The sequence below is a fragment of the Maylandia zebra genome, linkage group LG3, assembly GCF_041146795.1.
Source record: "Maylandia zebra isolate NMK-2024a linkage group LG3, Mzebra_GT3a, whole genome shotgun sequence".
NCBI classification, from domain to species: Eukaryota; Metazoa; Chordata; class Actinopteri; order Cichliformes; family Cichlidae; genus Maylandia; species Maylandia zebra.
This window is the reverse complement of record NC_135169.1, coordinates 2093692-2121416: the sequence shown is the minus strand read 5'-3', so window position 1 is coordinate 2121416 and position 27725 is coordinate 2093692. Positions and strand designations below refer to the sequence as shown.

At 41.2% G+C, this 27725-nt stretch overlaps 1 protein-coding gene and 1 long non-coding RNA gene across 2 annotated transcripts in view; both read right to left on the bottom strand.

The window, feature by feature from the left end:
• Positions 1 to 27725, bottom strand: part of LOC112430924 (uncharacterized) — a 193813-nt gene that overhangs the window by 71472 nt on the left and 94616 nt on the right. The window lies entirely within an intron of this gene.
• On the bottom strand, positions 26189 to 27142 carry LOC143416915 (uncharacterized). The gene is made up of 3 exons (XR_013097158.1): positions 26941 to 27142; positions 26744 to 26855; positions 26189 to 26663 (listed from the first exon to the last, which is right to left on the bottom strand). It is a non-coding gene; the product is annotated as an uncharacterized LOC143416915 (long non-coding RNA).

The window sequence follows — 27725 nt, the reverse complement described above, 5'->3', positions numbered from 1 at the left end:
TGGTCACAAATCAGTCCAAATGTGTGGTAGTGGGCACATCTGCTATATTGAGATAATCCATCCCACCTCACAGGTGTGCCACATCAGGATGCTGATCTGACATCATGAGTAGTGCACAGGTGTACCTCAGACTGCCCACAACAAAAGGCCACCCTGGAATGTGCAGATTTTTGCGCTATTGGGGGTCTGGGGACCCAGAACCGGTCAGTATCTGGTGTGACCACCATTTGCCTCATGCAGTGCAACACATCGTCGCATGGAGTCTATCAGATTGTCAATTGTGGCCTGTGGAATGTTGGTCCACTCCACTTCAATGGCTGTGCGAGGTTGTTGGATATTCATGGGAACTGGTACACGCTGTCGTATACGCCGGTCAAGCACATCCCGAACATGCTCAATGGGTGACATGTCCGGTGAGTATGCTGGCCATGCAAGAACTGGGACATTCTCAGCTGCCATCTGCCCTGCACGGGCGACAGATCTGGTTGACATTCCTGCTGTCAGCATGCCAATTGCATGCTCCCTCATTGCTTGTGGCATCTGTGGCATTTTGCTGTGAGACAAAACTGCACATTCCAGGGTGGCCTTTTGTTGTGCAAATGAAGCATTTGCTAGAGCAAATGAAGCTTCATGAAGCTTCATTTGCTCTAGCAGGACACCTACTGGACGTAAAAATAATAGCTGGCATGAATTTGAAGAGTGTGGCATTTTGCACACAGCCTGTAAATGTCAACAACAAAAGGAGTGTGTAAAATATCTATATTGTAGTGATGGCAGTATACTGTGTATATTTATGCTGGCAGTATGGAAAGACAATAAAAACAAAGCACAAATATAAATATCACACACGTAAATTATAACAGCTGTATAATATTGTTATATCATTTAGTAACATTACTGCATGCTATATTATCATTGCATTTGATGGCTCACCTGGTCTTGCTCCACAATCGGTGTTCCCCTTATTCTCATGCAAAGCTCTGTAGTGCCTAAGCATGGATGAGGTGTTGTTGTTATATCCCAGCTCCCTGGCACATAGCAAACACCTCACCTTGTACAAAAGTACAGACAGCCTAACATAGGTTTTATTGCACCATCAGTATTATGAAAATACATCTTCTGTGGAAATTCACATACCTTGTTGGGAGATATAAGCTCAAAATGTTCCCACACAGGGGAGGACATCCTCCTCTTCTTAGCTGGCTCCATTCTCTCCTGACTTTCTCTCTTCACTCTCATAAACCTCCAAACTGTCTCCAAACTCTCACTAACTGCAACTCTCCATCAAACACCCACATTTTGAATGAAGTCTGAGGGGTTTATATCGCTGTCATAGCTCGCGGAAAAAATTCGAACCGCTTCATGAACCAGTCACGTGGTACAGCCGGGCAGCGAGGCTTCGGACGTCATCATTTTCAGCTCCTCCGCCCCCTCCATTACTCGACACACGCTCCGAAGCCTCGATACAGAACGTCCCATCACTACATAAAAGTCTGCACTGACACTGTGCCAGGGCGTTTCGGGTAATGGTGACATCTGCAGAGGGTCAGTGTGTGTGACAGGTGTGCTAGCTTGGCATGGCAGACAGTTTTGAACTGCAGATTCTGCTTTCTGATCGATCTCTGGAAACCATACTTTGGTACGTAGCAGCGCTTTGGTCTTGACGATACCCTGGTGCCCTTCGTGTGCCAGTTGTATTGCTCTTTCTTGTAGGACAGTTGGAATGACTATCCTCGTGCCTCTGAGTATGAAGTCAGATGAGTCGGCTACTGTTAGTTCACTTTGAACATGTTTGAATGATTTCAAAATGTCAGCATGCTGGGATTTATCTGTTAGATGCCACGTGTTGTTCCTGATGTGACCGATGACTTTCTGCAGAACCTGGTCTTTCAGAGTCTCTGTTTTTATCTCGCGAAGTGTCATGGCTTTTGGGGTGGAGTGATAAGAGAAGAAATTGACATACTCTTCTGCAACCTTACATGGACGAGCACTTTCATTCTCCTGTGTTGGCACTGGATGACGTGACATAAAGTCAGCTGGATTATCAGCACCTTTTCTGTATTCCACTCTGAAATTATATGGCTGAAGTCTCAGTCCCCATCTTTCTATTCTGGCAGGTGGTTTTGGTCTTGGGTTATTCCAGATGATTTTGAGTGCCTTGTGATCGGTCACCAGTGTGAATGGATGTCCATAAACATACAAATAGAAATGTTCACAACTCCACACAATGGCGAGTGCTTCTTTCTCAGTCTGCGAGTATCTCGTTTCCACATCACTCAGTGCTCTGCTTGCATATGCAATAATGTGCTTCATCCCCTTTTCATCTTTTTGACAGAGAATGGCGCCCAGTCCTACTGAACTAGCATCAACTATCAGTTCAGTCTGTCTGCTGGGATAGAAGTACATCGTCGTGTCGCTTGTGAGACTGACCTTGAGTGCCTGCAACGCAGTTTCTTGGTCTTGACCCCATGTCCAAGGGGTGTCCTTGTGTGTGAGCCTGCACAGTGGCTCAGAGATCGATGAGAAGTCTCTGATGAACCTTGAGCAGTAATTGGCCATGCCAAGGAGACTTCTGATGTCAGCAGGTGTTTTGGGGTTGGGAGCGTGTTGAACTGCTGCAACCTTTTTAGGATCTGCTGAAACACCACCTGCAGAGAAGATGAAACCAAAAAACTCAAATTTCGTTTTATTAAATTCACACTTCTCTCGATTCAGAGTAAGACCTGACTCTGATAGTTGCTTAAAGAGAGCTGTAAGATTGCTGTCATGATCAGCCTGGTACCTGCCAAAGACTATAATGTCATCACTGAGATTTTTGACTCCGTTCAGTCCTTGCAGCGTGTGATAAATAGCATTTTGGAACACTTCAGCTGCAGAAGAGACTCCAAAGCTCAGTCTTTTATAGCGCCGAAGTCCCAGATGAGTAGTGAACGTCGTAATGTAGCGGCTGTCAGGGTGTAATTCAAGTTGGTGGTATCCTGCCCTGAGTTCAAGTTTTGAGAACACCGTAGATCCATTCAGCTCATGGATTACATCATCAATCGTGGGCGTGACGTGTCGTTCTTGTTCGATTGCAGTGTTTGCTTGTCTCATGTCCACACATATCCGTACGTCATCCGGATTCTTTGGTTTTGGCAGTGGGTGAAACCCACGGTGTTGGTCCCGTAACCTTTTCAATAATGTAATCAGCTTCTAATTTCTGAAGTTCGTCCTCCACTTTTTGACGTAAATGAAAAGGAACACATCTGTGTCATTGACAGGTTGATTTTACATCTGTGTTTATGTGCAGTTTCACTTGTAAATCTTTGAGTTTTCTAATTCCCTGGAAAAGTTCTGGGTGTTGTTCTACTAGCTTGTCTGCAACAGAACGTTGAGACTGAGAAGAGACCGCAGTGACAATATGGAGGAGTCCCAAGGCTTTTGAGGTTTCAAAACTCAAAATATTGAAACCTCCTCCTTTAATGACAAAGAAGGAACACCTAACTGGTTTGTCTTGTTTTTCCAAAATCCAAAGCAGATTTTGTCTTTGGCTGGGCAGCCTTGCTCATGAAGATATCTGCCTCCACAGTTTCAACAGCGGTTATTCGGCTGCCATGAGGGTGTCCATTTGTTTATAGCCATGGTGTCACGTCCTGTTTTGTGCTGTACTTTATTAACTGCAGCTGTCTTGTCAGCTTCCATAGCTTGCAATTCAGACAACTCACATGCACGCCCATGATTTAATAGATCATCCAACGTTAAATCAGGTTCTCTGAGTGCTTTTCTACGCAGCTGTGATGATGTACAGCTTTGGATAATTTGTGTTTTGATTTCTGCAAACTCACAGTTTTTGGCTAGAAGCCTGGTGTGATAGTTGTCCAACGTTTCACCTGACTCCTGCACCGCTTTCCTGAACAGATAAATCTGATACTGTGTCATAAATCTGACACATTTACCGTGTCATGACCTATTGTGATAAGGCAGAGCAAGGGGTAGCCAGAGTCCTGACTGGCCTTTGGCCAAGACCTTGGCCGCTACCTGATCCCTGCAGCTGTGTTTGGACGGGTGGAAAAGTTACTCAGCAGCAGGGGGCGGGGATACTGGTCCCTGTATTTTAGGGGACCAGAGGACACCCCAGCACTTTTTCCCCTCTGCTGTTGTTCTCTGTGTTGTTCTGCTGTCTTTGCTTAAGGCTGTACACCCTGGGGTTTTGCTTTGCTTGCTTTCTGCTTTGTAATTTTCTTGCTGAATGTCTTGTGGAAAGACTTGACTTAAGCGGTCAAAGAAGTGCAGGAGACTGATGGTGTCCAGTGTAGCAAGTGATTTATTCACCATTTTGTGACCCAAACAATATTTACAAAGAAACAAATAAAAAAACTCAACTCTATAATTAACTCAGTTCAAATGAACATAACTGAACTTAAATCAACAGAAATTAAGGTCAAACTGCACACAGCTACACTGACCTGAACCTTTGTTCTCAAACACCTGGGTTCTTCTGCTTAAATAGTCCACTTAACCCACAGATGTTGAACTCCAGACCTCGAGGGCCAGTGTCCTGCAGGTTTTAGATCTCACCCTGGGTCAGCACACCTGAATCAAATGATTAGTTCATTACCAGGCCTCTGGAGAACTACAGGACATGTTGAGGAGGTCATTTAGCCATTTGAATCAGCTGTGATGGATCAAGGACACATCTAAAACCCTCAGGACACCGGCCCTCGAGGCCTGGAGTTTACTGGCAACATAATCTCTGTGGTGTAATCAATACATATTACAACAATAAATCTATTTCTTCATAAACCCTCTAAAATAAACTATTAAATTACAAGAGTTCTTCCCTTTCTGCACTCAGATGAACCCAGAAGCTATAAAGCAGGAAGTAAAACTGCATTTCCTCCTTTTGTTTCTGGAAGAGAGGTAGGTAAGCTAAGTTCTAAACCATACAAATTAACAGTTGAAATAAAGAACAAAGGTAACTTAAAACTAGTGATGGCCAAATGAAGCTTTCCGAAGCACTGAAGCTTGTATTGAAAAATGGTTCATTACTCGAAGCTTTTCAACACAGTCCTCTCCGGTGACATCTGGTGGCGAATATTTTGAAGAGCAGCTTGAATCTGCAAAATAAAACGGACTGCTCAATCATCACTGCTCACTCAAGAGTGGAGTTCTCTCCGATATTGGGCCACCGTTCCGTTGCTTTGAACATGTAATTGGTTTTGTTTACTCGATTGGGGGGCTGAAAAAATGTAATGCGTATTTGCGTAATACATTTTGATCAATAAACTTTCAATCCCTATTTAAACATGCACTATGGTGTGGCCTTTCTTTGCTCATAACTCGTTGATGTTGGTAAATACAATAAGTGAGCAATATATACATTATACATATGATAACGCACAGCACATTATGGAGTATGCCCCTGCTGTGGAGTCCTGCCTCCATCTACTTGTCATTTAATCACTGGACAGCTGGACAGGTTCATACAAAATATTAGATGAGGCCAATTGTCCTATACATATTTTTGACCTTGGAGTGGGATTGATTGTGAACTGGAAAGGGAAAATGCTTAGGAAGCTGAGTACGGCTGCATCGTTACTGATTTGTAGAATCATTTTGATTCGATACAGGATCCGATTCAATTTGATTGGAATCTGGAAAGTTTTGCCTCAGTCAGAAATATTACAATTCTGGTCATGTATCAGTTTAAATCCATAATTTCTTATCTATTAAAAGAAAGCTGACACATGTGAGACTTAATTAGAGATGTAAACAGAGAGTTATGAAACCTGCAGCTGCAGAAGCCAGCGAAGAAAAAAGAGGCAAACACAGCGCGGACCCGACGACACATCAAAATCTGATTCTGACGCGTCGGGTCCGCGCTCTGTGTTCACGTTTGTATGCAGAATCCGTAAACCTGCTCCCAGTTACTGTTTTAGCTGTTTGGTGTTTGACGACATGTTGTGAGGTTTAACCTGATATGCTGGCGTTTCAGGCATAATAACGTTAATTTACAAATCGACACGGGATTTTAATGAATCAATATCACTTTATTCAATTTAGCATGGATTGTAATCAGAAAGGCGATAATCAAAACCCACCCCTAATCAAGAACTTGCAAAGTAAAAACATGATCTATGTCAGGTAGCCCTTTTGTTATTTACAGTTAAAAAGAGGATTAGTGTTACTGTGCGCTGGCTGAGTCTGTTTCTTTTCTTAGAAATCGTTTCTCCTGCCCTGGAGAAAATCCACTTGCATGGAACAGAAGAGGCTGTGGAGTGCAGGAACTACACTGCAAGTTGGTAGATATGCAGGTATTCCTGGGTCCTGCAGACTATCACCTAAAAACAATAAACAAAATGATTTTCTAAACTGTAGCAATGTAATGTATGTATAGTGCCAAATACATTTTTGTAGTCTTCATCAGCTTTAATTCACATGGAAGTGTTCCTAAAGTCATATGCTGTAATGATATTTACATTATGAAAACATGATTTTGGACATTTCAAGTTTTTCACTTCGGCAGATAAAATGAATTGAGCAAAATCAACTCAAAATATTTCCACACGCCAGAACGTCCTCTTTTCCTCGCTGGCTCCATATCTGTCAGTGGAATGATCACCTCGTCGCTATCTGTCACCATCAACACACTCCACGAATCCCGTGGATGATTCACTTCCTTATATCCGTTTGAATCAGGTACCGAAGCAGTTAGGTGCGTAATGAAGCTTCGGACGTCACTGGTCACGTGACTTTTGCCAAACGAAGCAAGCCTCGACACAAGCGGGCCATCACTACTTAAAACACTTGTAGGAATTGATTTAAACCAAGATGTTATATTATGTAGTCTGTAAAAGTGCAAAACATAAACAAACCTGAGATAGTAGATGTTTGCCTATTGCAGATTACATGTGAAACATGGTTAAATCAAAACAAGAATGTTAACTAAGAATATGGACAAGTGGTGTTCTTATGGAGTTAAATCGGGGCCATAATGTTTGTGTAGTTAAAAGAAAAAATTGAAATGGAAAATATGTAAACTGAAAGCAAAAGTCACATTTTTAGAGTGAACTTTGAAAAAGAAAGAGTTGGATTTAAAATAAAATCAAACATTTTGAATATTTGTATTAACTGAAAACCCAATGGTTCTTTTATCTATAATTTCTCTGAATAATACAATGGCGTGTCCAGCGGGGTGGCCTGGGGGGGCACAGGCCACCCCCCCAACCAGACTGGCCACCCCAGGTGCCACCCTGAAGCTAAAACAATAAAATGTAATGAAATATCAAATGTACAATTATGGTTTCATAGTGAAGCTCAGACATCCGAGGGTAAGTGAATGCAGCACCGGCATGTTAGCAAAGGTAGGAGAGCCAAGCACAAAAGACGGCACCGCAGAAAACATTTTTTCGGTGAAAGATTAACAAGTTAACATAGCTGGACTAGCCATCGGACATTTGCACGGTGGGCTGATGACTTATTTTTTATTTTTATTTTTTGTAACTGCATGAACAATGAGAGGTGGTGGATTGACCAGATGCTGGCCGATGTGTAAAAATAACTCAGTTGTTTGGTGGTGGCTATGGCGGGGCTTCCACAGAGGCAACCCTGAGGTACCCCTGAGCAAGGTACCGTCCCTACACACTGCTCCCCGGGCGCCTGCTTAGTGGCTGCCCACTGCTTCACTGAGTGAATGGGTCAAATGCAGAGAAAAACAAGTAATTTCCCCATGGGGATCAATAAAGTATCTACAGAGGCAACAGGTGGATGAGGGAAGGTGAGGCAGGAGGAGAGCCCCGAGGCGGCCGCTGGTCCGAGTGTCAGGTGAACTGAACTTCAGGTAAGAAGTTATGACCTGCAGTCTATCTGGGTCAGATATAAACCAAGTTTAGGTGGAGTTTATTTTCGTTGTGCTGACTTTTTTACAGTCAGTTGCAATAACTCATACTGCGTGAGCTAGCATGACGAGTTTATACAGCTGTTCGGTTGCTATGATGTTACTGATAGTGAACTTTATTTTATTCATAAGGTTAGTAGAGTTGCCAACAGCTCCTTAAAAAATGGAATGGTCCCTCATTCAGAGAAAATATTACAGGTTTCGTATTGAGCTGAGAAGAGACGCAGTTTGTCCCGGACTTCAGCTAGGATGGAAAAAGACACAAAGCTGGAGTTATTCTGTCTTTACAGCTCCCTCTTCTTCTCTTATTCTCTCTCCTCCCTCTCCTGTTGCTACTTCAATCATGAAACTGATCAATGATCAGCTGATCGTCTCTCTTGTTTGTTTATCGCCCACTTTGCGCCAGAAACAGGAAACCAGCAGATGTCGCGCTAAACAACAGCAGCACGTTTAAGCTTGATCAGCTGTTGTTAGAATTTATTTAATACTAATTTCTAGTATCAGCTGATGTTTGCTGGAGCCACAGCTGTAAAGCTGCTGGTCATGATGTCGGTTTGGTTATCTGATGAGAGGGAAACATGAAGATGAAACCAGGAGATGTCCTTACTGAATCATCAGAGCTGTGATGGAGAAACAGGTTTACCTTTTAGGTGACAGGAATGAGTTGAAGGGAAGTTATGAACTGTTTCTGAGAGACAAATAACACCAGGATCCTTTTTTTATGTAGCTGACAGCTGGTAACTGTGCAGGGGCGGGTCTAGCAAAGTGTTGCCAGGGGGCCAGGTAGGGCATTAACAGGGAGAGGGGGCACAAAGAAATACTTTTCTTTTTTATTCTCATTTAAAATGTCTAGCTTTTATTAAATAATTATCTGAATCTTGCGAAGAAAGTTTTTATCTGACGTAAAATGTATAGAAATCATACATATACCAAAAAGACAGCGTACATCACTGTCACAACAGCATTTGTTTTCATTCAAAGGCTTTATGGCTTTAATACCTGGTGGGCCAATCTGTAGTGAAAATGCCCAATTTTTTGTCCCAGTCCAGCCCTGCAGCTTAATACTGGCAGTGTCACCATGCCAGCTGACTGCATTTCATCATCAGCCAGTGTTGTTCTCAATATTACCAAAGTAAGGCAGCATATAAACTATTTACTTGCTTTCAGGTTTTATTCAAATGTTAGTCTTTTCAGTTGTTTCTCCACTTTTTTCCTGTTTCAAAATCAAACACCAGTTTGTGAGAAGATTATCTTCTTCTTTTTTTTAACAGGCATTGGTTTTGCATTGGCATTGGCTAATTTGCCAATTGTATGTTAAAAATGTTCATATTTTAATATTCAAAAATGTTTTTGCCCAAAACATATGTGCACTACATGTCAGTAAAAATACTATGCAAATATTGATGTCCTTGAATGCTGAATAAACACTGACTGATTGTATCTCTTGTACTTTATCAACGCAGTATCTAAAAACTTTGCACCGTAGTGGTTAAAATCTCATTCTAATAAGAGTTAAAAGCGCATTATTAGATTTACAGGGTTATTGAATTATGGTTAACGGTTGGTAGAATTGTTTTATCTGCCAATTACATCTGCCACCCTTCTCCAAATCTGTGCCCCTACCTGGCCCCCCCAACAAAACTTTTCTAGACATGCCGCTGTGAGTAAACTTTATTTAAAAATTTTCAGTAATCTTTTTTTCATTATTATTATTTTTAAAAAAAATGTATTCAGTCTCAGATTACATTTTTTCAGATTCAGATCTTTTAAATTAATGTACAAAAAAAAAATTCTTCAGGTTCGGATTTTTCTCTCAGCTTCAATTTTTTTTTTTTTCACTTTCAGATCTCTATTTTTCAGTTACAGACTTTTGGCCCTGTTTTGGCCTGGTGGGCGTGGCTACACAGAGAGGGGCGGGGAATCATGAGTGACAGCAGACCGCTGCAGGCTCAAGATGGTCCATTTTTCATGTTGCCTTCAGGAAACCTGGGAATGAACATAATTTATCAAACACCTCCTGCACTGTATTATTTGATAATGTTTAGAAAACATGTCATGCATAACTGCTAAAACTCAGTTACTAAAGCGCTTTCAAGCAGTAATGTGTACAAATTATGCCGTAACTGATCAATTATGAGACGTTTTCCCAGCCACTACATGAGAAGTGGTCATTTCCCATGCTCTCAAAGTAGCGCGCATTGTATCGGGTGGGGGCTCTGTTAACTTGTCCCTCAGTGAACGATGGCGTCGTCTTCCAACAACACTGCTGGCGCGAACAATCAGGTGAGTGTTTAAGTTTGGAACAATTACACTGCAGTCTGTGAATACTACGAATTTAAGAAGTGACTATTGTTACGGTTAATCTTTCGGCTATTCTGTTTTTTTTTTTAATTTTATAACGTTTTTTGCTGAAATGCTAGCTCAACAGAAACGCCTTTTATTTTTCATAAAAGTGTTTCATTTAAAAATCTTGTTTTTCCTCAACATTTTGCCGTGATGTTTTAGGGAGCCGAAAAATAAATAAACGGCAGACAGAAATGACACAGGGTGATTAGTCGTTTCAATGTGAACGAAAAACTCAGAATGACTGAAAACAATAGTGTGGACGTGGAGCGTTTTCAGACGAAAACACTTTTCAAATTTATCCGGAAGATGTAGATGTAGCCTCAGTCTGTTTTGGCTTAGCTATCGCCCAGAGGAGCCTGCGGGCATGTTGTTGTGGGCGAATCCCATCCGGGTCTCTCCTCAGCTTTTTTTTTTTTTCAGGAGCTCTGAGCTGGTTCAGAAGATGTGATCCAGAAGTTAATCCAGTCTGAGTCACATGTTCATGACTTTGTAGTTTATCAGACAATAAAAACCTTCAGCTTTGTGGGGTTTTTTCTTAGCCCAACTCCACCTTAAATACTGAGAGACACCATCAATGCTTCACAGGCTGAGGAACAGTAAATAAAATATTCAATTCAATTTTGTTTATACAGCGTCAAATCACAACAACAGTCCACACACTCAGCTTACCAGTGACTGTGGTTAACCATGTTACTGATGGGACTCTCTCTGGACTCACACCAGTAAACTCCACTGTGCCATGTGTGGGTGTAGCTGATATTACAGGAAGAACCAGCTGGTTTTCCCCACCCATCTCCACACTGGGTGATGTTTGGTTTGCTTGCGTTTCTCTTCAGAGTCCATCCAGCAGAGCTGTCGTCCTCCTCACAGCTCAGAGACACGAAGTTTCCTTGAAGGAACTGAGAGCTGCTGGGACTCACAGTCAGACGAGCTGTGAGGGTTACAATGAAAAACTGATGATCTGACTTTTTTTTGTCAAAACTGGGAAGGTAGGAGGTAACAAAGTACAAATACTTTGTTTGTCATGGCTACTGGATGGACTCAAGTGCAGATAGAGTTCTTTGCACACAAACGAAGACAGTTTATTTACAATATGGAACACCTCAGTGCTATATATGTACAGTGAGTTGGGAGGGGCTGCAGGGAGAAGTGATAATCCACACAGACAATCCACTTCAGCTCAGTCACCGCCACAGCTCCTCCACGCACACTCACTCCTCTTCAGCCGCACTCGCTCCAAAACTCCACTCATGTCGCCACACACAGGAGAGGTCCCTTATAACAGATTTGGAATTCAAAAATTAGGTTTTTATTAAGAGTTTATTTTGTTTTTTGTGAAATTCCTTTTTTGTCCAGGCTGACTGAACAGACGCACGCGCAGACTCGGGATTGAAGCAGAAAGCGACTTCATTTACACAAAATAAAGATGTATGTATGTTATGTATGTAAATGTAAATGTATGTTATGTATGTAATTTAAATATTTATGGCCCCATGATGGTACAGTCCACTCCACACTTCCTGTATACAGACGTGCTGCTGTCTGAGGTTGCTCTCCTGCTCGTTCACTGTGAAGTGAAGCTGTGATCAGTGTGTTACTTTATTACAAAACACTAAAATGTTACTTTGTTTCTCTGAGGGTTTCTGTCACATGTGAGTGTGTTCTCACAGCAGATCATTGAGTCGGCCTCAGATCTTCTTGAATCTGTAAAAACTGGAATCACAGGCTGTAGAATCACAGAGCAGCTGACTGGTGTCCTCTAAATGTTTCACCTACAACATTCTGTTAAAGAGGAAAAACTCTGATCTGTGCTGACATCACTTCCTGGTCCAGACTGAAGGAGAGGATGAGGAGTTCACTCTAACACTTAAACACTGAGATGGTGTCACATGTTCGTATGGTGCACACAGCAGTGGGACAGCACTTTGTAACATGTGATGTGACTTTGATAAAGATGAAACATTCTTATTATTATTGTGACTTTGAGACATTGATGTCACATGTTTTACTCTCTCCACACTCAAAGACCTTCAGAGTGTCTGAGTGTCAGCTTCATCCATCAGGCTGTCAGGAAGCTTAACTCCCTCCCGATTCTGCCCCCTCTCCCCTCTTCTCCTCCACAGTCTCACTGAACTCTGTCACACACACACACACACACACACACACACACACACACACACACACACACACACACACACACACACACTCTGACTCACTCACTGGCCTGCACCAGTTACCAGTCACTTTGTGGAGCATTGGACTGCCATTACCTCATAAGACTTTGTTGTTACACTATCTCTTACCGCATACTACTAAATCTCCATTTGCACTATTTGCCTATTTGCACTACTATGCCTCCTTACTTGAATGTTGTATAATGCATAGCTTTTTTTTTTTTTGTTATACGTAAAATTGTATTGTATTTATTTAAATTTTTACTTTTTAATTATTTTATTTGCATTTTTTAATCACTAGGGTTTGAGAGTAACGAAATTTCTATTCTCTGTATGTCCTGTACATGTGGCAGAATTGACAAATAAAGTTGACTTGACTTGATTTAAACATCTTCAGGCTCTGACCTCAGAGGAGGGACCAGAAGGAAACTGTCAGATCATCAGTGTGATCATTATTGTCTAAACTTCATTAAGCAAACCTGAATAAACATGTGTGTGTTCATAAAAGCCTTAAAATGTGTTCCACACAGACCTCAGAGCCATGTGTGAACAATCTTCAATGTCTGCGAGTTTGTGGTTTGGAATTTGCTTATCGCTACTTTCAGCCACATTTACAAAAACAGTCCTCCTGTTCTGACTGTTAAGAATCAGAGAGAAAGTGTTGAACTCCTGCTGACAGACTTTATCTGACACGATATAAAGGAGATGGAGAAAAAAAAATCTAAATTAAGTCATGAACCCCAAAGAAACATAGAAACTTAAAGAACTTAGGAGCAACTAAAGGCATAAAATACCAGGAATGTGCATCAGGAATAAGAAAATAAAGACCCATAAACACTAAGAAATAACAGAAAGCAAAATATGAATAAAGAATTAAAAAACAAAAAATAATCCAATCTACAAAGGCAGGAGTTTCCTGGAACACTTAGTGTAAGTATCAGTTCTGAGGAAGGGAAATGCTGCTGGAATGTTCTATGATGTTTATCTGCGGATGGGTGGAACCTTAATTAAGGTCTTTAGGTAAATTTAGGGGATTTTCTTTTTCTAGCTGTTGTGGTGACTGATAGACAGATGTGATGATTTGGAAGTTTTTGTTTTGCAGACAGTTTGACCACAGAGTACTGTGCAAAAGACTTGAACCACCCCTAACTTCTTTGTCTCCTTAGAATGGAAACAAAGACTTTTTTCACATATGAAATCTTAAGAAACAGGAGCAGCTTTCTGAAGCTTCTCTTTGGACACTGGCTGCTTTTTCACTCATTTTCAGTCTTTGTAGCTCACAGACTATTTTGTTTATGTAGGACTAATAATGACTCTTTCAAGCAAAAAATCATTTCTGACTCAAAGGATGAAGCATCTTCAGACACTCTGATGCTAGCACCCTGTCACAAAAACACATTCTCCATTCTTTGGTTGAACCTATAAAAAATGTCAACGATAACAAAACTTGAAAGACAGAATAGATTTTTACTGAAATGATTCCTAAACAGCTTTCAGCTGAAAACAAAAACAATCAAGACGTCTATTAAGTTGCTTAAAGGCATTTCAGAAACAGTTTTGTCTGTAAAAGAGAGTATTCAACAGGTATATATGTAACTCTTTATTAACACTTACATAATGATAATATAATTGTCTTTAAAAAATATTTTTTTATTAAAAATATTTATATATATAAAAAAATCTTTTTTAAAGTGTTTATAAAGGCACAGTGGACACATGAACCAAGCAAAAAAAAACAAAAACAAACCCAGTGTTTAACCCTTGGATGCACAACCTACCAGTACCTACACTCTTCCACGAGTGGGGTAAAAAATGACCGCAAATAGAAACAATGCATTTTGCTATAAACTCGGTTGTTATTCTTCAAAATCTTTAAAACGAAGAGTTGTAATATTTTCATATTTGAGGTATTCCTCATAAAACATGATTGTGACATGAGTCCCGTTTCATTTTTATTTATTTTTTCATTAATTTTAAGAAATTGCAGTTTTGTATCACTTGTATCACTTTTGTATGCTTGCTCAGTATATACTGCAGAAGGTGGGTTTTCCTTCTGAAAGGCACAAGTTGTTCATCCGCTGTAACACAATCACTGAGGATGAATTTCTGCCTGTAGTTGACCAGGAACAGGCCCCATATGTAGCAGAAAGCTGCCATGTGGTTTGTTTTCAGTCGGTAGGCTCTGGTCCTCTTGTCATCAAAGTGCAAGAAACGGTCAATATCTTTAAATCTTTGAATTGACATAGTGGCCTTTAACAATGCGTTATGCAGAGGACTCCCCAAAAACACACCGACTGGTACATCCCAGTTCTTCTCAGTTCCTGCAAGAATGGTCAATCAAATGAAGGCCAGGAGCTTATGTTTGATTATATTTTTCCACTCTTTTCCCCTGGCTGTGGCTACTCTTTGTGCCTCCATGTTTGTGCATGTCAGCACCTCTTCTGTTTTATTAGAATTATATTCTATCATTTGTATTGCCCTACAAATGATCCAGGACGGATGGGCTCTTCATCCCATCCATCCTGGATCATTTGTAGGGCAAGGTCCACAGGGATCCTAGCTGGCCTCATAGCAGCCATGTTACTTTAAATGTAAAAAAATATATATATCATAAAGGACAATGTTTGAAATGCACAGGAAACTATAAACAGGGCTGCACATAAATGGTCCGCAGGTGCACAATAAAAATAAAAGACACATACCAGATAAGAAGTTGGAACGCTCGTTTGCGTACATTAGATGTTCTGGAGGAGGACAGACATTTGTTCAGAACTCTTAAAGATGTCGAAGAAGCAAGCTCTGTAAGCAATTACTTTGGTGTTCCTCCACTGCAAAAAAGAGGCGCGTATTCTCTGAATTTCCGGGAATACTTTTATTTTGACAGTGAATGTGCACCTGCAGTCCACTTATGTGCAGCCCTGACTATAAATCATGTACGTTACTGTGTAAAAATTAATTCTTGATCCATCAGAAGTGTAAGTGGGTCAGTCAGAGTTGCTAAGAATGAAAGTTTCATAGAAGACTCAATAGGAACTGCATGGGGTCATTTCTGACCCCACTTGTGGAAGAGTGGGGCAGTGATACAAAACCTGTATTTTTTTTAAATTAATGAAAAAATAAATAAAAATAGAAATGGCCTCATGTTACAAACATATTTTATGAGGAATACCTGGAATATGAATATATTACAACTTTGCATTTTAAAGATTTTGAAGAAAAACAACCCATGGGGTAATCTAAGGGTTAAAGAAGGCAACAGGGTGAAGACGCCAAAGTTGAGTAGCAACGTCTTCCAAAATTTTGGAGGTAAAGTTCGGTTTTTAAGGCAGAAACCCTCTTACTTTGGTACAAAATCAAAATCAGGAGTGGAGCACTTCATTAATATAGGTGGGGGCCTCACTCCAAAAGGCCACAGTAACAAGAACAACAACTTTAAACACGGTCACAGCAGAAGCTTTAATGGTGAACATGATGATGCTCAGAGACGTTTGACCTCTATAGCAGTCTGCTGGATGTTCAGGAGAGTTCATCTATGTCCTCACATCATCTAACTCACAGTTTAGTTGTGGAGATTGAAGATGAAGCTCAACATCATCACTTTCTTTCTCTCTTTGATCGTCTGTCTTCTTTATCGATAACAATGACTCATTCAAACAGCAGCAGGAATGATAATAGCTTCTTTGTTTTTTAGTTGTTTTTTATGTATATACAACAAGCAATAAGAAGCACAAGAATAATAACCAAAACAACTAACAGAACTATCCAGGCAGGATGTCCTCCTGATGGACCTGCAGGTGAGAAACAGGTATCAGCTGTCAGGTAAGTGATGAGTGAACAACAGAACAGAATCCATTTCCTCTTTTAGTTAAATAGATCAGGTTATTAAAAATACGTTCTATTATTTATAAAGTAAGAAAATGTTCATATAGGTGGATTTTTGTGTGCTTTTTCATTCAAGAACAGGAAACATGTGACCTGACCAAAATAGCAGCCAACATCTTGTTATTGAAAATGGCTGACACAAAAAATAGAAAAACAATCATAAAACTAGAAAACACAATTTAACATGCCTGTGAGAGGTTATTCAGGGTCAGATGTCATGTTGGTGCTTTGTTTGTATTGTTGTGCATCCCAAATGAAAAGCTTGATTTTATTATTATTCTACAGTCTCTGTATACTGAATTTGGATCCACACTCTCACCCCTTCATGCCGTATAACATCAAAAAAGTTACAAAAATGATTTGTGTTCAACAACAAAAATGGGACCTCTCTCTCTCATGTGGACATTTTTCTGACACACTTTGAAGCTGATGGACGTTTTGTGTCTGCACTAAGTACGTTTTCACCAGCTATGGCACCGGCAGGATTCACTTTCACAGACTCACAACCACCAGCTTCACCCCTCCCCTCCCCCTCCAGCTGTTACATATTTTGTATTAAGATTTAAATCTAGTTGGTATTGGTATGGCGAGTAACCTTCTGTGAACGTCATAAATCACACAGCAATAGTACATCAAGTGTAGTTGTAAAAAGCGTAATGATATATTAAGTAATCTAAAGTATTCAGAACACGCTACTCTGAGTAACGTTACGGAATACATTACAAAATACATTTTGGGGCATGTATTCTGTAATCTGTAGTGAAATACATTTTAAAAGTAACCTTCCAAACACTGGTCATACAACAAACAAACATCAACAACAACCAGGAAGCAGCTTCACCTCTGATCACACACACACTCAGCTCTACTCACTCACATGAAGTACAAACACGAAGGTAGGTGATGCTGATGGACTTCCACGAGTCTGTTTCTTCCATTAAGACACGACACTCGTATGTTCCAGTGTCATTATTCGTCACATTCTTCAGAATCAAAGACACGTCTCCATCCTTCATCTGTCTGTCCTGCAGATCCACCCGGTTCTTAAAAGATGGATGCTGGTACTCTGGATCAAACTGACCATCGTGGTACACAAGAACATATTTATCTCCCAGGTCAGCTCTGCTCCAGTGTACAGATGTGATGTTGTTGTTTGGAGCTCGACATGTCAGAGTGACGTCCTGTCCAGACTCAGCTGGGATGATTTTCCTGTCTGAAAGAGAAACAACACAGAGCAGAGAGGTTAAAGGTCAAAGTACAATTATGATCAGAATGATTGACTTTAAATATTTTGTTTATTTCCTTTGACATTTGAGTATTTAGTCATGTTGGATTTAATGAACCTCTGAACATCCAGCATCTATTTAAATGTTTTAAAGTGATTGAACATGTTCTGTTGTCTCTTTCTCTTTAATATCTCTCACACTCCTGTCACACTGGTGTGTGTGACTGCAGCAGCATCTGCACATGTGCAGCTGTCGGCTGCTCCTCCTACACTCAGCTTCAGTCTAACCTGATGTGACTCTAACTCTATTCCAGCCATATGATTGGTTCAGAGTGATGCTATTTTTATTGTTATTGAACTTTCATGTTTCCTGTCAAAACAAGGAGGTAATAAATTTTTGAGTACATTTTACTTTGAGTCACTAAATTTTTTAACAAATATGTGTACTTTCTACTTCTTTACATTTTCAGACAGACTGGTTACTTTGTCTTTATCTATAGTTCATACTGTGAGATTAATGTGGGCCGGAAACCGTGCACCACTTTCTGTATGTTCACCATCTTGCTAGCACTACAGAAAATAAGGAATCATGAAGGCAGTGAGGTTATTTTAAGTAGCAGGTAATTCAAAATGAAAAGTTTCTATCAGCTCAACAAACATCAGCAAACACTGTTTGTGTGCAGTTTGTCTCACAGTGTGTTGCTAGCTAAAGGCCCAGCTGCTGTATTTCATAGGGAGTAAAAAGAAAGAGAGCTAACTTCTCTCAGCAATAGAGAAAGATAAGAAAGAAAGGAGAGGAGAGGAAAAAGAGAGCTTAGATTTAAAGATAATGACTCCTTAGTGGAATCTGATAAACTGCAAATATAAACAATGCATGTAAGGTCCCAAAAGATTGATTCTGTTCATCTGGATGTAAATTTTTCAGTAGGAGAAACATTTCATCACTCAACCAAGTGACTGCAGGTTTCCCCAACCTTATAAAGAGAACATTTACACAATAACTGAATCTAGCCCACTGAATGAACAATAGGCTGTGAGGTCAATTCCTTGATCATTAATTAAGGACATTGCCAAGACAAAAACCCACTGATAAATGACCATGCGTATCATTCACAGAGAGTTGGGGGATGGCTACAATCACAGTATTGTAAGATGGTGAAAGATGTACCCTTAGTCCCCCTCCTCGATTCAGAGATGGTCTTTCCCTTTTCATGTAAATGGCCTCCTTGACTTCCTGCTCAAACCAGCGTTCCTCCCTGTCCAGGATGTGTACATCCTCATCATTGAAAGAGTGTCCACTGGCCTGTAGGTGTAAATAGACTGCAGAGTCCTGGCCTGATGAGGTAGCTCTTGTGTGTTGTGGCATCTGCTTTGCCAGAGGTTGCTTGGTTTCCCCGATGTATAAATCCGGGCAATCATCCTGGCACTTAACAGCATACGTACACTATGTTACTCTGTTTGTGTCAGAAGACAAATTTTTTATGTAGCGTGATTTGGGGTTTAAAAGCCACAGAGACCCGTTGTTTGGAAAAAAATGCGTGTCAACTGTTCTGATACTCTTGACATGTTTGGGATCACTACAGGTTTTCGCTACAGGTTTTAGTCAGCAGTTGTCCTTCTCTCCTGGAGCTTTCTTTAGGTGCCTTCCCAGTTTTGACAAATGTTGAGCTTGGATAACAACATTTACTGAGCGCTTACAGTAGATTTATGGTACACATGAGCTTTTAGATGTCCTCCATTACTCACAGTCTTAGAAGGCTAACCTGCCACTATTCTCATATCCTCCCAGCTGAATTTGATGTGTCGGCCCACCAAGTTAATGTGATCCGTGAATTGTTTTCAAGTAAAGTCAAGTCATCTTTACTTATATAGCACATTTAAAGGACATCAAGTGTCGTTGAAAGTGCTGAACAGAGACATAATAGTGGTTGTTATGTCCCTACGATGAAGATCTAGGGGTGTGTGTGGGGACTGGTAACAAATGGGTCCAGAACAGAATGAAAGGAGAACAGCCAGAGGTGTTTAGTAAATAAAATCGTTTTAATAATCGTTTTTATTATAGAGAACCTTGCATACTTCCTACAACTAAGAAGCACATGCTCAACCGTCTCCATAGCATTGCACCACCACACAACCCATAAAGACTACCATTTAAAAAGCAGTGGCCTGTTCGTATTCTACTGATAATAACCAGAAGTTCTTACTTTCTGTCCAAACTATACTTTTCCTTTGACAGTGGTATCTGTACATCTATATCGACTTGCTTCCTTCCTGACTCTTGGTGGCGCTGTCACTTGGTGTTCACTCGCTCTGTGGTAGAGTATCACTTCCTTTTTCTGCTCAAACACAGTGGTGTTTCTGAGTAGCTTATCTGCTTAGCAGATACTTTTACTTTTCTTTTTTTAATTTTATTTATTTATTTATTTATTTTATTTTTTTACTTTTATTTTTCCATAGTATAATCTTCACGTGCTTCATCCGAAGCACACTTTCTGTGTACTCACTAACTAATTTATAGCCAAAGTATTCACCCACTGTCTCTGTACTGTCTCGCTAGCTTAGCTTAGCTTAGCTCGTAGCCGACTCGTTAGCACCATGGCTACTTCACCTGTCCCTCCTGCACTTTCCTGCTCATTGTGTCAGATGTTTAGCTACTCCTCGGCCTCCTTTAGTAGTAATGGTATCCGTAACAAATGTAGCATATTTGCAGCTCTGGAGGCCAGGATTACTGAATTGGAGACTCGGCTTCGGACCCTTCATTCATCCGTAGCTAGCCAGGCCCCTGTAGCTGGTGCAGCCGAAGATAGCATAGGCCCCGCTAGCTTTTCCCCGGCAGACCCCAAGCAGCTGGGGAAACAGGGCCGCTGGGTGATGGTGAGGAGGAAGCATAGTCCTAAACAGAAGCCCCAGGTACACCACCAACCTGTTCATGTGTCTAACTGTTTTTCCCCACTCGGCAACACACCCGCCGGCGGTCAAACTCTGGTAATTGGTGATTCTGTTCTCAGACATGTGAAACTAGAGACAATGGCAATCATAGTCAATTGTCTTCCAGGGGCCAGAGCAGCCAACATTGAGGGAAATTTAAAACTGCTGGCTAAGGGTAAACGTAAATTCAGTAAAATCATAATTCACGTTGGCAGTAATGACACCCGGTTACGCCAATCGGAGGTCACTAAAATCAATATTGAATCGGTGTGCAACTTTGCTAAAACAATGTCGGACTCTGTAGTTTTCTCTGGTCCCCTCCCCAATCAGACCAGGAGTGACAAGTTTAGCCGCATGTTCTCCTTAAATTGCTGGCTGTCTGAGTGGTGTCCCAGAAACGATGTGGGCTTCATAGATAATTGGCAAACCTTCTGGAGGAAACCTGGTCTTGTTAGGAGAGACGGCATCCATCCCACTTTGGATGGAACAGCTCTCATTTCTAGAAATATGGACAAATTTATTAAAGCCCCCAAAATATGACTATCCAGAGTGGGGACCAGTAAGCAGAGTTGCAGTCTTACATGCCTCTCTGCAGCTTCTCTCCTTCTGCTATCCCCCAAAAAAACCCATCTCCATTGAGATTGTGTCAGCTCCCTAACAGACAAAAAACAAACTAAAAACCAGCAATAAACAACTTAAACATAAACAATTACAAAGAAATGTAATGGGGAAGGCTTTAGGACCCAGGGGACCCAATGGAGGGTATAAAAGAGGAAGTAGCAGCAGGTGCTCTTTATTTCCACTGACGAGCGGCTGTGAACAATGTTTGTGTGAGTAGGTGAAGAGCCTGAGAAGTTTTAATTGTCTGCTACACAAACAGTTGTTTTAAACCTCTACATCAGAGGTTCGAGGTACAGGCTGTCTCTCTTTTAGTGCTTTTTTAAATGTCAAATATATTAAGTTAACATACCTCCAGCAGACAGCTGTGTTTGCTGCACACCTGGCTTGTCTTGGCTAATCTTTTAAAATCACTACTAAAAACATAAAATACAATAAACATCAAATACATTTCAACAAATTTAAAAAAAATTGTCTGGGTTGGGTTTTGAAATGGGACGGTCTAGCCTTCGTCGCGCTGCTCAGGTTGCCTAGCACTCATGATACGTTTCATACAACACTGTTTGACAGAAATGAAGGAGAAAAAAATGTTTTTTGGTCATTAATTTTTGTTATGACATCACTTTGATTAGTTGAGTATCTGAGGCTGAGACCACGGGACTGTAAAACATGGTATTTGGGCTTCTTTTCTGTACTGAACAGTCATGTCAAGATTAGTTAGTAAATAACAATTAGCTAATGTTGTTCATGAGAATAAAATCATCTCACTCTGGTAATGTAAATGTAATATGGCCAACATTATAGTTATTGTCAGATTATTATGATATATTACAGCAGTGAGCTTGAACTCTGTGTCAAAGATTCAAGTTGCAGTCATTTATATTTCCTATCACATTGAATCTTCACTGAAAGACAAGTATCTTTGACAGTGTATATATAGATGTATTATATATAAGAGACAAATATTGTTCTTTCAGTATGTTGGCATAACATTACATTTGGCTCAAAGATTAGATATATGTGTAAAAACAAAATGTACGAGCTGTGATAACTGTTTCTGATAAAATGAAGAGTAGACTGATATATTGAATATTCCTTTATTGGGTGAGAAAATCACACCATGTCATAACTGCTTTAAGTCATACAGAATAGATATCAGAGCCTTAATCAGGCGGACTTCTGCTAAATGGGTCAAACTGGGCAGAAAGTATACAAACACATAACATCCTTATAGAATATGATGTAACACTGTAGATCAACTTACCTCAGAATATATAAAGCATATAAACAATTACAGCAATATGATGCAACAAACACAGCGGTGCTACTGATCCAAAATACTCAAAGCTTCATAGAACTGAAACAAACATTTATTTTTAGCTCCGTTCTGCTGCTGATACATACTTTAGGTTTCTGAATATTAAACTTGTTGCTGCCTTTCACACCCTAGGCCATGTGACCTCAGGAAATCACATGATAGGGTGGGGCCAGGTTTCACAATGAGTTCACCCGAAACCCTGGCTGATTGTGACCCACACCCGTTTTCACACCTTGGCTCATGTGATTAGGTAGAGTTTCATTAGGGGGTACTTTTGTCCCTCTCAGGGGGACACTCCCACAGGGCTTAAATGTGGGAATCTCCACCATTTGACCTTAGAACTGAAGAAGCTTCTCGGATGAGAGGTGAAACGTCTTCAAGCAAGTTAAAGAAGTCCAGACGCTTTTCTTTGCAAGCTCCTTAGACTACGATGACCTGGATGACTGAGAACCTTCACAGACCTACTCTGTATGTTCGTATGGGTCTAACCCTTTAAGTCCTTTGATTTTTTCCTCGTACTTTATTTTGCCTTTTCATTAACTCTGTCTTTGTACGGACGTGCCGAGTTCTCCATCGTTTTGTACATAACTGTTTTTTGGGCAAATAAAATGCAAGTAGGGATTCAAAACGCAGAATTAATGATTAGCAGTGCTGGAAATGCTAGTGCTTCATGCAGTGTTTTGATTTTGTTGCCACTTGTACCCACAATGCAATGCACGAAAGTCACGTGGTCTGTCAATCTCTATATGGTGGACTGTTAAAGAAGAAGCCATATACAGGGGTGAGGGGAGGTGACCCTTTTGTGATCACCAGGAAGCCACACACACACATACACACAAACACACACATACACACACACGTGCTCGCACATGCATGCACACACACATACACTGTTTTTAACTTTTATGACACCATAGGGGTTTTTCAATGGGAGGTTGTGTCATTTCAATAAAAGGACTGCAAGCAGGGGCTGAAGTTGGAGTTTGCAATGGGTGATCGTGGCTCACGAGTTGGCAGTTCGTCTATAATCGGAAGGTTGCCGGTTTAAGCCCCGGTTGGACAGTTTCGGTCGTTGTTTCCTTGGGCAAGACACTTCACCCGTTACCTACTGGTGGTGGTCACAGGGCCTGGTGGCGCCAGTGTCCGACAGCCTCGCCTCTGTCAGTGTGCCCCAGGGCAGCTGTGGCTACAATGTAGCTGCCATCACCATTGTGTGAATGGGTTAATTAATGTAGTGTAAACCAATTTTGGGTCGTTAAGGACTAAGTAAAGCGGTTTACAAATACAGGCCATTTACCATTTGCTTCTCAGGTGAGGAGCCTCCAGGACCCTGGTCCAGCGGTCTTCCCTTGCAAGTGAAAAACCAATTGATCTCTCTTTGTCGTTCTTTGTTAACGGTGATAAGTCTCCGAACCAGCAAGGCCTGTGAGCGCAGATGTAACAACACCAATGTTTCTGCTTGTAGTACTGTAAAATAGGTGGAATGAAGACACAGTTCCAAAAGCAAACACATTTGGTTGGTGCTGAGAGTGGTCCTGTTGCTAGGGTTGGGGTCATCCTGTAATTTCTTACGAACTACCTTGAATGCAGTAACTGGGATGCAAGTGAAGAGAGATGTAACATCAAATGAGACCATTGTTTCATCTGCCTCTGACAGTTGTGCAGTTACACATCTGGCTACAACTAACAACTTAAATTCAGTTGACCAATTCAACAAAGAGCAGCAGGTCAGATGCTCACGCAGTAATCTAAGAAAATGCACTGAAGCTCATATTAGAAATTATTGTGAGTTGTGATTCTTTTCCCTGTGCTGAGACATAACACAGATCTCAGGGCACCAGCAGGATTCACTTTCACAGACTCACAACCACCAGCTTCACCCCCCCCCCCCCCTCCAGCTGTAGGCTTTAACATTGAGTTTCCCCACACGTGTACAGACGAGTTAGAGAGCAAGGGAAGAAGAGACGGATTCATAAATGTCTTTGTTTCTGCTCTAACCAAACAATGCTGCTCTACAACTCTAGACTACCAGCCACAAAGACAACAGCTGGAGAAACATCTGTCTACCTCTGACATCCACCAGCTCATCCATACAACAAACAAACATCGACAACCAGGAAGCAGCTTCACCTCTGATCACACACACACACTCAACTCTACTCACTCACCTGGAGAAACAACAACAGTAAGGGTGGTGTTACTGATGATCTCCCATGAGTGTCTTTCTGTCACGTAAACACGACACTCGTATGTTCCAATATCAGCAATCGACACATTTCTTAGAATCAAAGACGCGTCTCCATCCTTCATCTGTCTGTCCTGCAGATCCACCCGGTTCTTAAAAGATGGATGCTGGTGATCTGGAACAAACTGTCCACCCTGGTACAAAAGCACATATTTATCTCCCAGGCCAGCTCTGCTCCAGTGTGCAGATCTGGGCCCTGTTTCAGGAAGCCGGTTTAGAAAACTCAGAGTGAAAAACGATACTCAGGGTTGAGTAACCCCGAACTGTCCAACTCGGAATATTCGGTTTCAGAAAGGCTGATAACAATTAGTTCAGTCAACGCGGAGTTGCTTTAACCCCAAGTGAAGCGCGCGGACGAGGATACATAAAGCCCTGATAAGCGGAGCACAGATTAAGCGAGTCACCATGGAGACGGAGGGAAAGAAGGCGCGGTCAATGTATTTTACAGCGCTTGAGGCCGAAATTCTGATGGCAGCATATGCCGATAACATGCAAATTCCGCGGAAAAAAGTAAAGTTAGCCACAGCTGCAAAAGACAGGGAGCATGCATGGCAAAACATAGCCGACAGAGTCAATGCGTGAGTGTTAATATAAACATTGATCTAGGGATTTCCACCCATTTAACACGTTATTTTATCATATGTTATTTTATTTGTTATTTTATACATTTTATTTTGTGATGTGATGTGAGCGCAGGTGCAACCCAACAGGCCCCAAACGTGCCTGGCAGCAAGTAAAAATGAAATATAAAAATATAGTCCAAACAGGTAAGGTGTAATTGTATTATGAGCCATAGTGCTTGGTCTGTTTGTCCCATGTAAATCAATTGCAGTTAGAGGCTACATTAATTTCCTTTCTGTAAGCACTTATTGAAATTATCTGAGCACATTACAAGTACATATTTGCTTACTCTGTATGCTCAAATGTGGCCCGTTATAGCCAACAGAAAAAAAGCGGAGGCCCGAAAAACAGGTGGGGGTCCTCCACCACCACCACTCACAGAGGCTGAGCAGTTGGCCCTCAGCCAAAACAGTGGGCGCCCTGTGGCTGAAGGCATCTCTGCGGGGACATCCTCTGAGTCAATAACCCCGCAAGACACAAGTGCCTACAAAAGGGGTAAATTCAAAATAATACATGATGTGCATACATCCTTTCTTCACAGTCACCTTCGCAGTGCTACTCATTCATTTGATAAACTCTTTACCATAATGGATTATTTTGTAGTGAAGTTATTTTCCTACTGATTTTGCCTTCCCTCAGCCTTGGTTGTCTTTGAGAGCATAATGACAATGAAGTGTAAGGTGACTGGTATGTTTGTTAATTGCCATTTGGTCCCTTGTAAGTTATAAGTGACCTGTATAAACCTCATATTCTATCAGTTGATGGTGGTGGTGTACTGCATCTGGTGCAGCCTCCTGTTGAGCCAGACCAACATGCAGTTGTGAGTAATACTCCACAGATTATATGAGGTTACAGTAGAACAGCAATGTTGTTTATTTCTTTACTACAGGAAAATAATGAAGAAACATTGACAGCTGTTACAGAGGAGGAAGCAACAGAGACACTTTATGAGGTTTACATCTTTTAATACTTTGTGTACAGGAAACACAGGCGACCAATAAAGCCAGTTGAACAAAAAATCTGTTTATTCTTCTTTCAACATGTTGAGGTGATGGGTCAAAAGAAATGATTGTGACATATGGTGTCTCTGACTGCTCTTCCATCTTGTATGTCCGTGGGAGGGTCAGGATGTTCATGGTTTGGATCACTGCTGTTTGGTTCAGAAGGACAGTGTTCTCCTCTAATTGTGGCAATGTTGTGAAGAATCACACATGCCACAATAATGTCACATGCCCTTTCTGGGGTGACCCTGAGCCTTTGCAGGCACTGGAACCGGGCCTTAAGCATTCCGATAGTCATTTCAACTCTGGCTCTTGTCCTGCAATGAGCCAGATTATATCGCTGCTGTGGGCCCGGGTCAGGGTAAGGGGTAAGCAAATAGGGTAAACATGGATACCCCCTATCACCAAGCAAGTAGCCAGTGAACTCTCCTAAGACAGAAGGATACACTTCAGTTCAAATGTCCCTGAAGCAATTGGTCTTTATATATTTTAAAGTATTCTCAACTCACCATGTCCAAATTTTGTGCTCAGTGTACATTCACGGAATATTTGTGAGTCATGGACAGAGCCTGGCCACTTGGCTTCCACATTTGTGATAATGTTGGCAGCATCACATATGATCTTCACAGTGCAGAGAACACAAATTAGCATCCATTACTATAATGAAATAATTTGTTAGTTTGAAATGCTACAGGGAACTATGTACCTGTACATTAATGCTGTGGAAAGACTTCCTGTTCACATAGTCTCCTTCATTTACTAAAGGAGCAATGATTGGAATGTGAGTGCCATCTATACAGCCAATCACGCCTGGGAACCGTGAAAATAAATGTAAAATTTAAGTAGTAGTTCAAATATCACCACATCATAAATTAAGTTTTGTTCATCCTGATACCTGCAATTTTGTGGAATCCCTCTTTGATAAATCTTGTGGGTCTGTGACCGGGGAACACAGACGAGTACAGAAGACGTTTCAGTGCAACTGTAACATTCCTGACTGCCCGACAGACGGTAGCCTTGGAAACGTGCTCAGCGTCACCAATATTATACAGAAAGCTCCCGTTTGCAAAAAACCGAAGTGCAATACAAATAATATGCAATGAACTGAGAGCATGTCCGCGATGTGTCACATGCGTAATATATGGCCTGAGGATGTTATCCAAATAACTTATAGATTGTGCTGAGAAACGGTAACGTTCGCACAGAAAATCATCAGGAAATGATAAAATGTCCAAACGCGCTCTGATCACTCTCTCCCGGCGGTGAGCTCTGCGGAGAATTTGGGCTTCAACATCTACTGGCTCTTCAAGGAAGGGACACGCCATGTCTGACACTTCCTACTGTCAGGTTTCCGACAAAGGGGCGGGGACAGTCAGGGTTAGTTGAAGTAAACCTGCTAGGGGGCAGGTTAGCTTCACGGAGTGTGTCGTCATAGTGACTCACTCAGGCTTCAGCTGAACTCGCTTTGTGAAACCGAAAACCCAGAGTTTT